The 16,212-nt window shown below is 43.0% G+C and overlaps 1 long non-coding RNA gene across 1 annotated transcript in view; it reads left to right on the plus strand.

Annotated features, from left to right (window-relative positions):
- LOC137448646 (uncharacterized) overlaps positions 1-16,212 on the plus strand; it is a 30,438-nt gene that overhangs the window by 10,945 nt on the left and 3,281 nt on the right. The window contains exon 2 of the long non-coding RNA XR_010989170.1: positions 2,282-2,393. This is a non-coding gene — a long non-coding RNA (uncharacterized lncRNA). The remainder of the gene's footprint in view (positions 1-2,281; positions 2,394-16,212) is intronic.

The following is a 16,212-nucleotide window of genomic DNA, read 5'->3' on the forward strand; positions in this document are numbered from 1 at the left end:
CTTTTTGCATTACCCACTGCCATAGCAGCTGCCTGACAGCTGTGATCAGCAGCACTGCTTTTTTACTCCCTTGACAGCAGCATCAATTTAGAATTAAAAATCAAAACATCCAAGCCGTGACAACAAAGTCTGAACAGCCAGGGAAGAAGCTGAACCCTAGTTTTGGTTACAGCTGGCCAGAAGTAGAAAAAACTGACAGTTTTCCACAGTACTAGAAGATCAAAGTTTGGGTTGATGTTCTGTAAATACAATGTGAAGCATTTCCAAAAGTAAATAATTTCAACAGAGTCTATAGCTCAACAGGGAGGAAAACTGGACAGCATACTGAGCAACCACTGGAAACACCCAGAAGGATATCAAAGAGGTGCTCTTTGGGGCTCAGAGAGTCTTCACTCTCTAATATGTAATCAGTAGTACTGATGCTGAGGAGCTCTCCCTGTCTACAAATCATCAAAATGTTTTGGTCCTTGGCCTCAGACCGAGTCTCTTTTCTGGAATGAGAAAGGTAGAAAGAACTACTCTGAAAGAGCATCTAGAAAGCTTCATCTTTTGACTCTTAAGTACCCCAGCTGCTGGACCATCCCTGTGGAGCCAGAATTTACAGACATCCACACTGGATTCAACCAAAACTTGTCAAACTCTAAATACAGAGACATATTTCTTTTTACTTGGGAAAGAAACAGAATTCATGTTTTCCATTTCTGCCCTGGGGAAGGTGCTGAGCAATACTATTTTTACATGCTTCCTGCAGCATTCTACTGCTTTTTTCCAGCTGAGTCTGAAATGTCCCTAAGTTAGACTACTTGAGTTGCTGTCCTTATACACATTCCTCCTAGGAGTAGATGACTGTACTTCAGTGTTTACCTTTCAATTACCAGCCTTCAACATCAACTGTACAAGCTGTCTGCTGTTTGATGAAAAAGAGAGATAAAAATCCTTGTTTTCCTGTTGACATGCACAACAGCTTTTAGTTAATACACCCCCAGACCAGAGAAGCCATAGACAAAATATTCATTTGTTGTGCTGCTTGAATTACAATTCCTGGCTGGGCAAATTATGAAGTTCTCTGTCACAGGGTTTGTTACACTTAATTGCATGGCTTACTCTCTTTCCAAGTCATTAAATCATTTGAGGTCTCTGCATAAGTTCAAAACATCTGAATCAAGCATGAAAGGCTAACAAGAAAAGCAGCCCAAAAACCTGAATGCTGGCTCACACTGCTCCATCTAGTTAAAGGAAATCAGAAAATGTGCAGAAGAGCCATGGAGTCAGCAACATGGGCACTGGGCAGGGATGAGTATTTAGGGAGCTGCTGGAACTGCTAGCTCTTGGGAATCTTGTGCAGTTTCCTACTGTGGAAGCTGAAGTAATTAACCTACAGTCAGCCCAAGGAAGGAGAGAAAGGATGGGCAGAAAGTCTGTCAAGACCTGAAATTTGTGATATCTAGGATACCTCAGAGGATCTGGTTCCAGCAGAACAGGTTTTGAGGCAGAATGTGGGGCTGACATTTAGGACAGTGGGATCTGGCTCCTGTCCCTGTCAGTGCAGAGAAAAAGGTGTTTCACCTTTCCTTTCCTGTCCCTTTGTCTGCTCTATCAACTTCAATCAAAATGCTTTGCATGCTTGCAAATTGGCATCCTGATCTGGAACAAAAGTTCAGGATGCTATAAATAAGCATTATGTAATCAAAACAATGTTTGATTACGAGGCTACTTCCCACCTTGGGTCAGAAATGTCCTTTCTGCCATGCTGCACAATAGTAGCCATTCCACAGGTGATCTCCCCTTCTGGCTGCAGTGGCCAGAGCAGACCTACCTGAGGAGGAGTCAGGGGCTTCAGTGCTCAAAGCCCATTCCAGAATTTAATTTAAAATACAATCATAGAATTGTTTAGGTTGGAAAAGATCTCTAAGACCATCAAGTCCAACTATCACCATGGCTGTTAAACCATGTCACAGAGCACCATGTCCAGACAAACACTTCCAGGGATAGTGACTTCAATGAAGAACCCAATTGCCTACAAAATATTCCATTAAAGCACATTCAATCTAAGGGACAGATTCCATTCCTGCACAAGCTATCCAGTCCAAAAGTCAGATTTGGTCTATTCCAAACCAAAAGCCTTTTTTCAAACAACATGAGGAGAAATATCTAAAGCAGAAAGGCTGACTTGATCTCCAAGTAGGTTTTCCACTTCGGAAAGTCTTCCCCAAGTAAGGCCTGCATAAGAACAAAAAAATCTTCCTGCAAAGCTGGATTTTTCATTTCTTCTTCAACATAGGCAGAAATGACTCAATAGGATGAAGAAATGAAGAGAAGCAAAAGACTAATTCCTCACACTGTCAGGTGAGGCAGGCCAAACTGCAGCCAGGCAGCAACCTGCAGTCCCTCAGGTGAGTGCAAAACAGATTCAGAATGATTTTGCCCCTCGGCTCAAGCTCCCCAAGGAGAAAGAGCTCAGCAAACTCTTATTTAATAAAAACCTTTATCCAGGAAACAGTACACATGTCCAAGCCTATGTGTCACATCGTACTGTCTCCTAGTCTGGATAAGTGAAGATGTCCCCTCATGGCCAGAAGGCAAATGACATCCTGGTGCGGCAAGTAGGTCAAGGCAGGTTCTCCTCCCTCTCTTCTCTGCATCGGTGAAGCCTCACCTGGAGTACTGTGTCCAGTTCTGAGCTCCCCAGCTCAAGACAGGCAAAGAACTACTGAGTCTCCAGTGCAGGGCCACAAAGGTGATAAGAGGACTGAAAGATCTGCCATATGAGGAAAGGTTGGGAGAGCTGGACCTGTTTAGCTTGGAGAAGAGGAGGCTGAGGGGAGGATCTCATTAGTGCTTACAAACATCTAAGGGGTGGGTATGAGGAGAATGGAGAGTTTATTGCCATAATCTTGAACACAGAAAGTTCCACCTAAACATGAGAAGGAACTTCTTTGCTTTGAGGGTGGCAGAGCACTGGACCAGGATGCCCAGAGAAGTGGTGGAGTCTTCATCTCTGGAGACTTTCAAGAGCCACCTGGATGTGTTCCTACGTGATCTGCTGTAGGTGATCTTGCTCTAGCAGAGAGGTTGGACACAATGATCTTCAAAGATCACTTCCAACTCCTACCATGCTTTGATTCTGTGAACACTTTGCTCAGCTTGCTTCATACAAGCATTGAAAATCTCTTGAAACAGGCTAAATCATCAAGAGAAGGCCTCTGCTATGTGGGTATTAGGGAAGATGCAGGTCATCACATGCATCCATGTCCATATCTGTGTCTTTGCATGTATCTAAAAGTAAACAAGATGGATGGTACTTACTGGTTTGTTGAGAATGCCAATGTAAAGGGAAAGTTGCACATTGAGCTGCTAGAGCAGGTACAGAGGACGGCCACAAAGATGATCAGAGGGCTGGAGCACCTTCCCTGTGGGGACAGGCTGTGAGAGTTGAGACTCTTTAGCCTGGAGAAGAGTTGGCTCTGGAGAAACCTTAGAAAAGCCTTCCAGTACCTAAAGGGGGCCTACAAGAAAGCTGGGGAAGGACTTTTTACAAGGGCTTGTAGTGATAGGACGAAAGGGAATGGCTTTAAGCTTGAGGAGGGTACATTTAGACTGGATATTAGGAAGAAATTCTTTCCAGTGAGGTTGGTGAGACACTGGAAAAGGTTGCCCACAGAAGTTGTGGAAGTCCCCTTCGTATAGGTCTTCAAGGCCAGGTTGGATGAGGCCTTGAGCAACCTGGTCTAGGGGCAAGAGTCCGTACCCATGGCAGAATGGTTTGAACAGGATTATCTTTAAGGTCACATCCAACCCAAACCATTCTATGCATCCATGAATCTTTGTTTCCTATGCTCATCATAGGAGCATCTCTGTATTACATACACACTGTCAAAGCAACTGCAGTGCTATACAGAAAGCTATATCATACTTTTGGATGTTGTGCTGCAGAAAGCAGGGGGGAGGTTCAGCTCTGCCCAGCTCCCTTTGATTTGTAAATGGTTTCCATTCTGTGAGATAAAGGTATTTACATTTTTTGTTTTAGGGAGGGAAGGAATTTATTTTCAATCAGACTGGGAACCTGTGTAAAGATAACTGACAAGGATAAACTGAGAGGGTCAATTTAGTTTCCATTTTATCCTGGGATCCCACATTTTAACAATTCTTGGGCCCCTCCATGCCAGTCCCATCCCCATGCTTGACACATCCTACCAACTTTTAACGTTTTTAAATGCTACATTTCATCATAAAACATACCTCTTCCTTTGGCTCTGACTCATTTGTTGACATGATGCAAAATGTCAATACATTTTAGCTTAAATTCAGTGCCCACATTACTGCTGTTGGTTCAGTAGCTATTCATTAATCTATTAAGAAAAAGTAAGACTTACTAAAAGAGCCGGGCTGAAAAATATGCAGTGTATATTAAACAATCTGCCCAGATCTTTAATAATCCTGCGTGATTAATAGAAAACTGACTTTCAGAATCAAAATCCATTCCCCCTCTCTCAGCTCTAAGCCTGGATATGCTATGAGGGCAAGCCATATTAAATACAAAGCTAACCTGATCTAGGCTTTGCTGTCCCTCTCTAAGGGCAAAGAATTCTGTGACGTTTGGAAATGGCAGCTAGTTGCACACTGTGCATTTTTCAGTAGCCTCCATTTCAAAGTGATATCATTGCATCAACAAGCTCAGCTCGGTGCTTGTGAAGAGCTTTGACTAGCCTACTTTTATATTTTTCCCCCCTCTGCAAATAACTGTATAGAAAATAGCTATGACTAGCAGGCATTTATGAACCTGAGTATAAGAATGCTGTGATTTTCATAGGCAAACTGCCATTATGGCACTTCAAAAGACAACTGGTTTCATGGAACAAATACCAGCAGCTGCATTATCAAATAACCTGAAGAGTGTGATGGATAAATAATAAAAAATTTAATCTGTGTGAGATGCAGGAAATGGAGAGAAATTAATCTTTGGAGCTCATCTTCAGAGCACTGAATAATATACCTGACCAATAAAAATCCAAACTGAAGATCTTATTACAGCTGCACATACAGACAGCACTTGTTATACGAGACAATTTAAATGCACCTGAAAGCACTAGAAGACAGACCTTGTGTTTTCTAGACCCTGGTAGTCTAAAAGGCTACCCAAATATCATGCTTCAGATGTAGAATTATCTGCAGAGAAAGACAGGAAAATCTTAAAGTACTGCAAATATACTGAAACCCAATAAAAATGCAGTGTCCTATCTGTGTACATATTTCTCAAGCAACACAAAAACCTCTTACGGTGGTCTGAAATTACCCCCAAAATAAAATTGCCAGACCAGCTCAGCAGAGAGCAAATGAAGCTCTAGTTACAAGCACACTAAAATCTAGAAATATGAAATACAGTCAATATTCATAAAATGTGCAATATTTGTATGTGTTTACAATTCATAAACAGCACAAGGACTCCCCTGGACAAAACCAGGGGGCTGCCAAGAGCTTCTCCCTTCCCCCCACCCTGTATAAAGGAAAAGAGAGAGAAAAGCTGAAAGTAGTTTATTAGGACTTTGCCACAAGAAGAATGCAGGCAACATCAGCAACAGCCAAGCAAAAGCCACCGGCTAGTATCAGCCAGAGCAAAGAAGCTGCAAAGAGTTCACTCAACGAATAGAATAGAATAGAATAGAATAGAATAGAATAGAATAGAATAGAATAGAATAGAATAGAATAGAATAGAATAGACCAGACCAGACCAGACCAGACCAGACCGGAAGAGACCTTCAAGATCATTACATCCAACTTATCATTCAACACCACCTAATCAACTAAACCATGCATCCAAGCACCCTATCAAGTCTCCTCCTAAACACCTCCAATGATGGTGACTCCACCACCTCCCCAGGCAGCCCATTCCAATGGGCAATCACTCTTTCTGTGTAGAATTTCTTCCTAACATCCAGTCTGAACCTCCCCTGGTGTAGCTTGAGACTGTGTCCTCTTGTTCTGGTGCTGGTTACCTGGGAGAAGAGACCAGCCCCCACCTGGCTACAACCACCCTTCAGGTAGTTGTAGACAGCAATAAGGTCACCCCTGAGCCTCCTCTACTCCAGGCTGAGCAACCCCAGCTCCCTCACCCTCTCCTCATAGGGCTTGTGTTCCAAATCCCTCACCAACTTTGCTGCCCTTCTCTGGCCATGGTCCAGCAAGTCAACATCTTTCCTAAACTGAGGGGCCCAGAACTGGACACAGTACTCCAGGTGTGGCCTAACCAGTGCAGTGTACAGGGGCAGAATGACCTCCCTGCTCCTGCTGGCCACACTGTTCCTGATGCAGGCCAGGATGCCATTGGCCCTCTTGGCTGCCTGGGCACACTGCAGGCTCATGCTCAGCCTGCCATCAACCAGCACCCCCAGGTCCCTCTCTGCCTGGCCACTCTCCAGCCACTCTGACCCCAGCCTGTAGCACTACATGGGGTTGTTGTGGCCAATGTGCAGAACCCGGCACTTGGATGCGTTAAATCTCACACCGTTAGATTCTGCAGTGTGGTTATTTAGACCTTATCATTATTTTCCCTTTTACATCCAATGATAACTTATTTACATTCTACCACTTTCTACTCAATCTATGGAAAATTTTCTAGGCATCAGCCTAAAATTTGCCACACCTCTTTACAATGTATCATGTAGAATAAAAAAGAGGTTTCAGCTCCTTGTCCTTAGTACTATGAGTATTAGCCTGAAATGCTGCCATCTCTGAAAGTTTTTAGCTCTGGAAAATAAAATAATATCTCAGAGGATGAACAACTGATCATATTGAGATAATCAAGACAGAATCATAGAATGGTTGGAATGGACCTCCAGAGATTATGAAGTCCAGCCCCCCTGCCAAAGAAGGATTACCTAGCATAGTCCACACAGGAATGCATCCAGGAGGTTTTTGAATGTCTCCAGAGAAGGAGACTCCACAACCTCCCTGGGCAGCCTGTTCCAATGTTAAGATGCTTAACAGCAGCCATGCTTTTTTGTTCAGTGTCAACTCATCTGTTTTGCCAATGGTTCATTTTAGCCCTTTGGCAACTTGTTAGCCATCAATTCCGCTTAATTGCTTCTAGCTCAAAACAAGTAAGTGTTGATTTGACATTTATCTAACAAAGTTTCCATGAAATTAAATGCATTTATTCCTTTGTCTGCTAACTGAACCACTACTGATGTTTTCTCCACAGACTGCGTAAGACTTTAACTATTGTTCTAAGCAAATTAATTCAGGGCAAAAATAGAAGCAGTCATTGAAAGATAATGCTACTGGATTATTCTTGCTTCCAGTGCTGTCTACATCTATAAGTTTAAGATGTTCACGATACTCCAATCAAACTGAATTTAAATGCTTTCCAAATATAATGCTTTGCTACATAAGCTTGTCTCATAAACTGGAAACGGAGAGGAGAGAAAAAAAACCACAAACCACCACGCACAAATCAGCTCTGTGATTGTGAACTAAAATAGTGCTGGTGTTGCTTTTTGAGAACCAAGCAGACTGTATGCTCACATTCCTTGTTTTACAAATGAAACAAACTGATAATTAGGATTCCAAACAATTATCTGGAACCTCCAAAACAGACCTCTCAAGAAATCATAAGGTTGGCACCTGGCAAAACATCTGGCCCTGCAGAAGCCTTTCATGCCTCCAACACAGCAGCACTGCAAGTAATTCGAGGTGTCCAAGTGGCAGAAAGTGGTCCTTCTTATGCACATTAGCTGTCTAATAGGAGTGTTCTGACAAAGGCACCTCAGGGTTTATAAATAATGACCACCTCCAGAAAGACTTTTCTTATGTCTCCCATTTAACCTCAACCTGATTATGAGGACATGTGGGGGCTTTGCAAACCTTGCTGATCTGAAACACAGTTCTGTACAAATAGGCTTTTGATTTCCCAGTTCAGAGAGCCTAATACAATTACTCTAAGGCTCCTTTTAATTTCTTTATTAGCATACTGAGGTTAGTAAGACTCTATGAAAGCATCCAGCATGTCAGTTTTCACATTGCTACAGAAAGTCTCATACCTATTCAAATGGACTGAGTTCCTCAAAGCCACTTGTGGTTCATGCTAGGAAAGGTTTGGTTTGCAGCAGTCCTGAGAGCCATCAAATGATGGCTGCAGAGAAAAAGCCATAAACTACCCTGCCAGGTAGGACTGTCCTAAGCTGCTAAGAAAGTCAAGATCATGGATTTGGACAAAACTACTTAAAGCCACAATGCATGAGAAATCATGTGTATGTGTAAACATACTAAATTATACAAGCACTGAGACCCAGCAGAGCTGCTTCTGATCCTTATGACCACAGCAGGCCACTTGCACCCATTCTTCATGAGGGAAATTTGCTTCTTGAATCATACTTACAACAAAAAAGAGAGGAAGGAGGCAGATCAGAACAAATGGTAGGGCAGTAAACCAGAACTTTGAGTAAGCAGGAACACCTGATTATCTCTTCTTCTAATTAGCAATTACAAGAGAGTAAACATGAAAGTAACACAACAACATATTGACGACTTCTAATCCTCTTTGTACCGTAGGAACAAAGCCTTTACCATGAGGGTAGTGAAACACTGGAACAGGTTGTTCAGGGAGGTAGTTGAGGCCTCATCCCTGAAGATATTCAAGGTGAGGCTCGACAGGGCTCTGGGCAGCCTGATCTAGTTGAGGATGTCCCTGGTGACTGCAGAGGCAGTTGGACTAGATGACCTTTTCCAACCCAGACCATTCTACAAACTCTCTGCTATCTCAAATGGTTATGGCTGCCATTCTGTCTCAGGATTTTCTGATTCTCTGTTTTAAATGTCACAACTAAGTCGAGTCAGTGGCAGGAAAATGAATATGCAGTCACCTGTAGAAGAGTTAGCAGTAACAGAGATGCTGTGCCTGTTCTCTCGTCAGAACCATTTCTCATCTCACCATTTAGCCCTCAGGGATACAATGACCTAGAAAACTGTCAGGTTTATAGCAAAATATTTTTTAATAAATTGTTCTGAGCAGATTCAACAATCCGTGGTATGACAGAGCTGGTAGACAGTGAGAAATGTCCTAATTGTCAAGGACTTTAAGCACAGACTGCTGTCCACAACTTAACCAGCTTTTCTGAAGGTGGTTTCAAGTTTGCTTGCCTGCTTCCAAGTCTGTATTTATACTTGGCAATCCACAGGCAGAGTCAGGAAATGATGGGGAAGAAACTAGTGCCATATGAACAGTGACAGTTTAAATGGTAGCCACACTGCTGTTTGCTACACAGGGCAACAGGCATTACAAGAAACTGAAGCCAAAAGGCTGAGGGCTCCAGTTCCACTAGATTGGTCATTGTGGGTCAGCTGACTGAGAAGAGACATTCAGAGCACTCTGGCCCCTTACTCCCTTTCTGCTTTAGTATTTGGAGAATAAATCTTATAAAGAGCAACTGAAGAAGCTGGGGCTGTTTAGTTTGAAAAAGAGGAGGCTGAGGGGAGACCTCATTGCCCTCTACAACTGCCTGAAAGGATACTGTGGAGAGGCTGATGCTGGTCTCTTCTCACAGGTAATTAGTCACAGAACAAGAGGAAATGGCCTCAAGCTGCAAGTGGGTAGGTTTAGACTGGACATTAGGAAAACATTTTTCATGGGCAGGCTGGTCAGGCATCAGAATGGGCTGCCCAGGGATGTAGTTGAGTCACTGACTCTGAATGTGTTTAAAGGTGGTTTGGATGTGGTCCTTGGGGATATGTTTTAGGGGCAAGCCTTGTAGAGGAGGGTTATCAGTTTGATTTGGTGATCCTGAGGTCCTTTTCCAACCTTCATGTTTCTGCGATTCTGTGATCTGTGCATATACATTTAGTTGTGACCTTCAAATCACTACTTGCTAGTTCTCCTCACAATACATCCTAGAGCAGAATTTCAATAAAATGCTTAAAAAAAAAAAAGAAAGATGGCAGAGAGCTGTGCTTGTCACTGTTTCCACAGTGCTGCTGTGTGTCTCAGCACTCTCAACCTCTATGGACAAAGCTCAAACTGTTACTGTGTCCACTCATGCTTGCCTCTGCCACATTTAATTGCTGCTTCTCTGCATACAGAGGAAGTTGGAAGCAGGATCCCATACTACAACAAGGAAGAGAGGTCCATTTCATCACAGCATCACTACAGAGCTGACTACCTGCATCTTAGGTAGCCATCAAGGCTCTTCTTGACATGGTCTCTGTATTTGCTCTTTGCAACAACAGCATGCTCAGCAGCTGTGTTTGAGCAAGACTTCTAAAATCTCACCTGCTAGCAGATAAAATAAATCACTAAAAGGCAGGAAAGCAATTTCTGAAGACAGGCTACACCTCTCTGTGGTGAACTATGGAGTGATTTAGCATGTTTTATGGATCAGCAGCGTTTAGACCAGCCAAAGGTTTGGTCCGACATTAGTGACCAGAGCTATGCTGGGCTGGTGGTGTCTGAAGCTATGCCTCTCTTACGTTTGCTGTCAGGTCACAAGGGCATGTCCCCATGACCACAGTGAAGGTAATGTCACCTGTGCTAAGAGCATGATTAAACAGGTGCAGACAGGTTAGATCCCTGGCAAACTGACTCCTCTTCCCTCATGAAAGCAAAGCTCTTGCTTCAGCCATTACCTTTCTTCTCACACAGTTTTCCATTTTCTTGACATTTCAAACCAAAGTACCTTTGGCTTTCCTTATTCTCCCCCCCACTGTTAGTACCTGACAAAAAGCTCTGCTGACTGGGCATATGACCTTCTGTTCTGCTGAAATTAAATGAAGGTTGGGAGGTTTCGTTACCAAGGCAACTCCTTTTCATATTTGTGAGAAGTTACTTGCTCTGGAGGGAAACTGCAAAGCTGCCAAAGCCCACAGGAAGTACAACTGCAGCTTGCGCCTTTAGGCTCTTGTACAAAGGACCACATCCAAGACAGGTTGAAGCCCTAACAAAGACCTGTAGCAATTTGAGGTTTTTCTCTACAACAAGAGAAGCTCTGCTGCATGAAAGTACTAGCAGCTTGCATCTTGCTGAAGAAGTTGAGAAATACTTGCTAAAAATCATGCTACCAAAGCCACTTAGCCCAAAGGACAACACAAACATTGTTTCTGTAGCCCAAATGAGAGTACTAGCACAGACTAGATTTACAAGAGAGCAGGAAAACTGAAGCAAGTAGCTCTTGCACATGGCTCTATTGGAAGTCTCAGCAGGAGAAGAGGTTTATTGGACGCAATTTCAGAAGGTCATGAGTATTTAGAGAGCACCTTTTCCATGGAGGAAAACCAAAGTGAACATGAATAAATTACACTGAAATAATAGAATCATAGAATTATTTTGGTTACAAAAGACCTCTAAGACCACCTTACACCAGCACGGCCATTAAACCAGGTCCTGAAGTGCCATGTCCACACATTTCTTGAACACCTCTGGGGATGGTGACTCCACCACCTCCCTGGGCATCTTGTTCCAATGCCTGACCACTCTTTAAGTAAAGAGATTTTTCCTATTATCCAATCAAATCTCCCCTGGCACAATTTCTGGAAATTTGCTCTTGTCCTATCACCTGATACTAGAGAGAGACAGGGATTTGCTGGAGAGAGTCCAGTGGAGAGCTATGAGGATGATTGCAGGACCGGAATGTTCTCCTATGAAGAAAGACTGAGACACGTGGGGCTGTTTAGTCTAGAGAAGAGAAGGCTGAGAGGGGATCTTATCAGTGTCTGCCAATATCTGAGGGATGGGTGTCAAGACAAAAGTGATGGTCTCTTTAGTTGGTGTCCAGTGATAGCACGAGGAACAACAGGTACAAGCTAGAACACAGTGGGTTGCACCTCAACACAAGGAAACACTTACTTACAGTGAAAGTGCCTCTGGAACAGGCTGCCCAGAGAGGTTGTAGAGTCTCCTCTGGAGACTTTCAAAACCTACCTGGGATACATTCCTGTGTGGCCTTCCCTAGGAGATCCTGCTTTGGCAGGGGAAGGTGGACTTGATCTTTAGAGATCTCTACCAACCCCTAACATTCTGTGATCCCCATTTCACTGCAACCTCCTTTTAGGGAGTTGTAGAAAGCAATGAGGGCTTCCCTCAGCCTCCTCTTCTGCAGACTAAACAGCCCTGGTTCCCTCAACTGCTCCTCACAAGACCTATTATCCAGACCGTTAACCAGCTTGGTAGCTTTTCTCTGGACATGCTTCAGCACCTCAATGTCTGAGAGTGCCAGAGTGCTTGGGATTTAACAAAGGAAATTTGTCTGCCAAACATATGATAATGATGATAATAATGATGATGAGAATATTTGTTTTACTCTTTTCTTGAAAGAAAAAAAACAACTCCCTAAATAAATCCCACATGGAACAATGATGAAAACTCCAGAGCATGGCAAAGAGAGTAAGCCCTTCTGGTGAGGGTCAGAGAGCAACAAGTCCTAGATTTGGATATCACCACTTACTGGTACAATTGAAAGAGCACCAGTTTGGGGCTCTTTAAACCATATGTGAAACTGCAGCATTAGGAAAGTGGCAATCCAGCCCAAGCACGAAATGTTTTTTGAGGGGTTTGAGAAGCTTACATTTCTTGTGCTTGGGCTCAAAATTACTTGGCAGCATGCTGAAAACAAACAAGATATTATTCTCCTCTATGCAATGCTTAGTTTAGTTCCAGAACTCCCCACAACAGATTGTTGTCAAAGCCAAATTATAAGTAGCTTGAAGAAGAAATTAGACTCATTCATCATTGGTGGGTGTTAAGCAGGATGGCCTAGCTACAGTCACCCAGCCTGGAAAAGGGTTCTCAGCAAATTACTGAGAGCTACAGATAAATACATGTGAAAAGATATTTTAGGCACACACTGGTCGAGAACATTCTCTAGGCTGGATCAGCTTCTGAACTGATCTGGAGTAGCAAAAAAAAAATGCCTCTGACAGCAAAGAAAGAACTGAAATAATTAGTTTCATTTGTTTTCCAAAGTTTGAACAGCGAAAAGTAAGCTGGAATTCAAGAAGACTGTGCTAACTCTTGTGATGTTTGCACAGGAAATAGTTAGCTATTTTATGGTGGAATCACATGGTCACTTAACCTATCACTTCCTTCCTAACAACCTTTCCTGGTGTAATGAAAAACTGAACTAAATGTGAAGATAGACAGGCTCCATAAAGAAAAGCATCGATTGTAAATTCATATGCAGTGCACAAACGCTGCTAGGTTTGCACTGAAGCAGCAAACCCAAAAATTACACCAGAAAATGCAGGACTTCATTTCCATGTACCTTCAGGAAGAGCTGCACAATTTTAGGAGTCCTTTGAGATTTGCCTTTTGCCAGCTATCTTAATTGCAGTTAAGGAATGACAGCTGTAGGAACAATCTTTTCTTATGCTGGTGCATTTCTTCTGCTGGTGCATTTCTTCTGCTGGTGCATTTCTTCTGCTGCACTTCTGAAAATATCATCAAATCACAAAGGAGGAAAAAAGTCATTCAAACTGCTTTGAATTGGTCTATGTACTGCAATATCACCCATCCCCAGCATCCAACAGGAGAAACTATGAGTTTGTCTTACAGAATTAGGGAATTGTTTTGGTTAGAAAAGGTTTTTAAACTCATCAGATCAAACAATTATCCGATTCTACCCAAGTCTGCTGCCCAAGCCTGTCCCTCAGCACTGAATCTGTTTCTTTCAAACACCTCCAGGGATGGGGATTCAGCCACCTCAGCTTCAACACAAAACACTGACAAAAAGCCCAAATCTAGGTCCTCAGGTCAAGTACAGATGTTGTCTCCATTAGCACACATCCATTTCCATCAGCTCAGGATCTGACCCATAGACTTGAATGGGAGCTTGACTTGGATCACTGTCATAGAATCATACAATTGTTAGGGTTGGAAGGGACCTCAAAGATCATCCAGTTCCAACCCCCCTGCCATAGGCAGGGACACTTTCCACTAGATCAGGTTGCTCAAAGGCACATCCAGCCTGGCTTCTATCACCTCCCTGGGCAACCTGTTCCAGTGTCTCACCACCCTCATGGTGAAGAACTTCTTCCTAACATCCTATCTGATTCTACCCATTTCCATTTTATTTCCATTCCTCCTAGTCCTATCATTACCTGACACCCTAAAAAGTCCCTCACCAGCTTTCTTGTAGGCCCCCTTGAGATACTGGAAGGCCACAAGAAGGTCTCCTTGGAGCCTCCTCTTCTCCAGACTGAACAGCCCCACTCCCTCACTGTCCTTGGAAGCAGCAGAAACAGGCACCCCTGGAAGCATATAAATATCTGCAGTTGTTAAGAATTCACCTCACAGTCCCATACCCTTATATATCTCCTGGTTAAACAGACTACATGATTTCTATACTTTCTTGTCCATTCACCTCCAGACAGTGACCAACCCCCCCCAGCAATCTTACAGAGGGAATAAAACCTTTGCTTTTCTGGGGCATAAATTAACATAAAGAATGACAACAGTCCCTTACTAAGTAACTGAGCCTGATGGGTTTGGCAGTTCATTTGACTTTTCAGACAAAATTCCAATTCTTCAACAGAAAAACTTTGCTTTCTTCCAAAGCTCACTTTTACTTTTGCTAGGAAAAGGACAGTAACAAAAGAATGGCCTGGGTTTTCTGCAGCTGTGCATATAGTACAGACCTTCTCCTCTACAGTGCTACAGTCTCGTTCTGATTCAGCAAACCAGCGAAGAAGAAAACAGCCATTGGGGAATTGCAGAAGCAGCACAGACTGTGAAATAAAAAAACATGCTAAAAAAAATATGCATGGGCAAATATCAAGAACAGAGAAGGCAAATAACATAAAAAAGCAGTAATACAACTAATGGCATTCAAGGCAAATATTAGCTGGGTTTAACACAAGCTGGATGAATAAGGTAAATATTCAGAAGAGTGTATGGAGACCACCCCATGCAGACATGCTCCAGGGAGGGGAGATCATGGAATGCTAGGTTGGAAAGGACCCCCATGATAATAGTACAGCTGAAATGAGATGGCCCAGCACCCTGTCAAGCTGACTCTTAAAATTATCTAAGGTAGGGGAATCCACTTGGAATCCCTTGGGAGATGATTCCAATCTCTAACTGTTCTCCTGGTAAGAAATTTTCTTCTGGAGTTCAATTGGTTTCTCCCCAGGAGTAGCTTACACCCATTACCCCTTGTCTTTTCCATTGTGAAAATGGAGTCTCCATCTTCTTGGTAGCCTGGTAGATTTATGTCTCCATTCTCCAGGTAGGTTTATGTACTGGTAATAAGATCTCACCTAAGTCTTCTCAAGGCTGAACAAACCCAGTTCTCTCAGCCCAGTAATAAGATCTCACCTCTCTTCTCAAGGCTGAACAAACCCAGTTCTCTCAGCCTTCCCTCATACAGAAGGGTTTCCACTCCTCTGAGGAGGATGAAGCCATCTCTCAGAGCTCAAGCTTTACTGGAGCAGTTCTCAGCTCAGCAAGAGGAAGAATGAGGAAAACTTGCTGACAAGAATTCCACCAAACAGAAGCCAGTAAACAAGAGCAGTATCAACACACAGCACAATGCCTCACTAAAAGCCAAATAGCTTTTTACATGAACTGACTGCAGAACCATAAAATTTATGAAGCAAAATTACAGTGGGGAAAAAAAAAACCAACCATCAGTGTTGTTAAACAAATTGCACACAATGAGGAGGGAAGGCTGAAAAACAAATAGAATACAGGGGAGAGGGCTGAATGGAAGTCACAACATGTGAAGTTTGTAAGAAATATTGGTTACATCCAGAGTGAGAATTGATCTATTCCTGAAGCAATGAAACAGGCAATGGCAAATTAAGCTAAACCCACCTGTGTAGAGAGATGGTGCAGGGCAACTGTTTTACTGCCAAGGCTTTCACCATATGGATTGATGAAGATTCATTATGGAATGTATATTGTGGATAAAATCCTTTAATATCATCGGATTTCAACTTCCCTAGTGTTACAAGAAAGATATGGATGTGCTGGAACATATTCAGAGGAGGGCCAGAGGATGATCAGAGGACAGACTGAGGGAGTTGCAGCTATCCAGTCTGGAGAAGAGGAGTCACCCAGGAGACCTTATTGTGGCCTTCCAGTGTCTGAAGGGGGCCTACAGGAAAGATGATGGACTTTTTAGGGTGTCAGGTAGTGATAGGACTAGGAGGGATGGCCCCAAGCTAGAGGAGAGGAGATTTAGATTAGATGTTAGGAAGAAGTTCCTCACTATAAGGGTGGTGAGACACTGG

The sequence above is a fragment of the Melanerpes formicivorus genome, unplaced genomic scaffold (genome assembly GCF_026170545.1).
Source record: "Melanerpes formicivorus ecotype bairdi unplaced genomic scaffold, bMelFor1.0.p_v2 SCAF_25, whole genome shotgun sequence".
Classification (NCBI taxonomy): domain Eukaryota; kingdom Metazoa; phylum Chordata; class Aves; order Piciformes; family Picidae; genus Melanerpes; species Melanerpes formicivorus.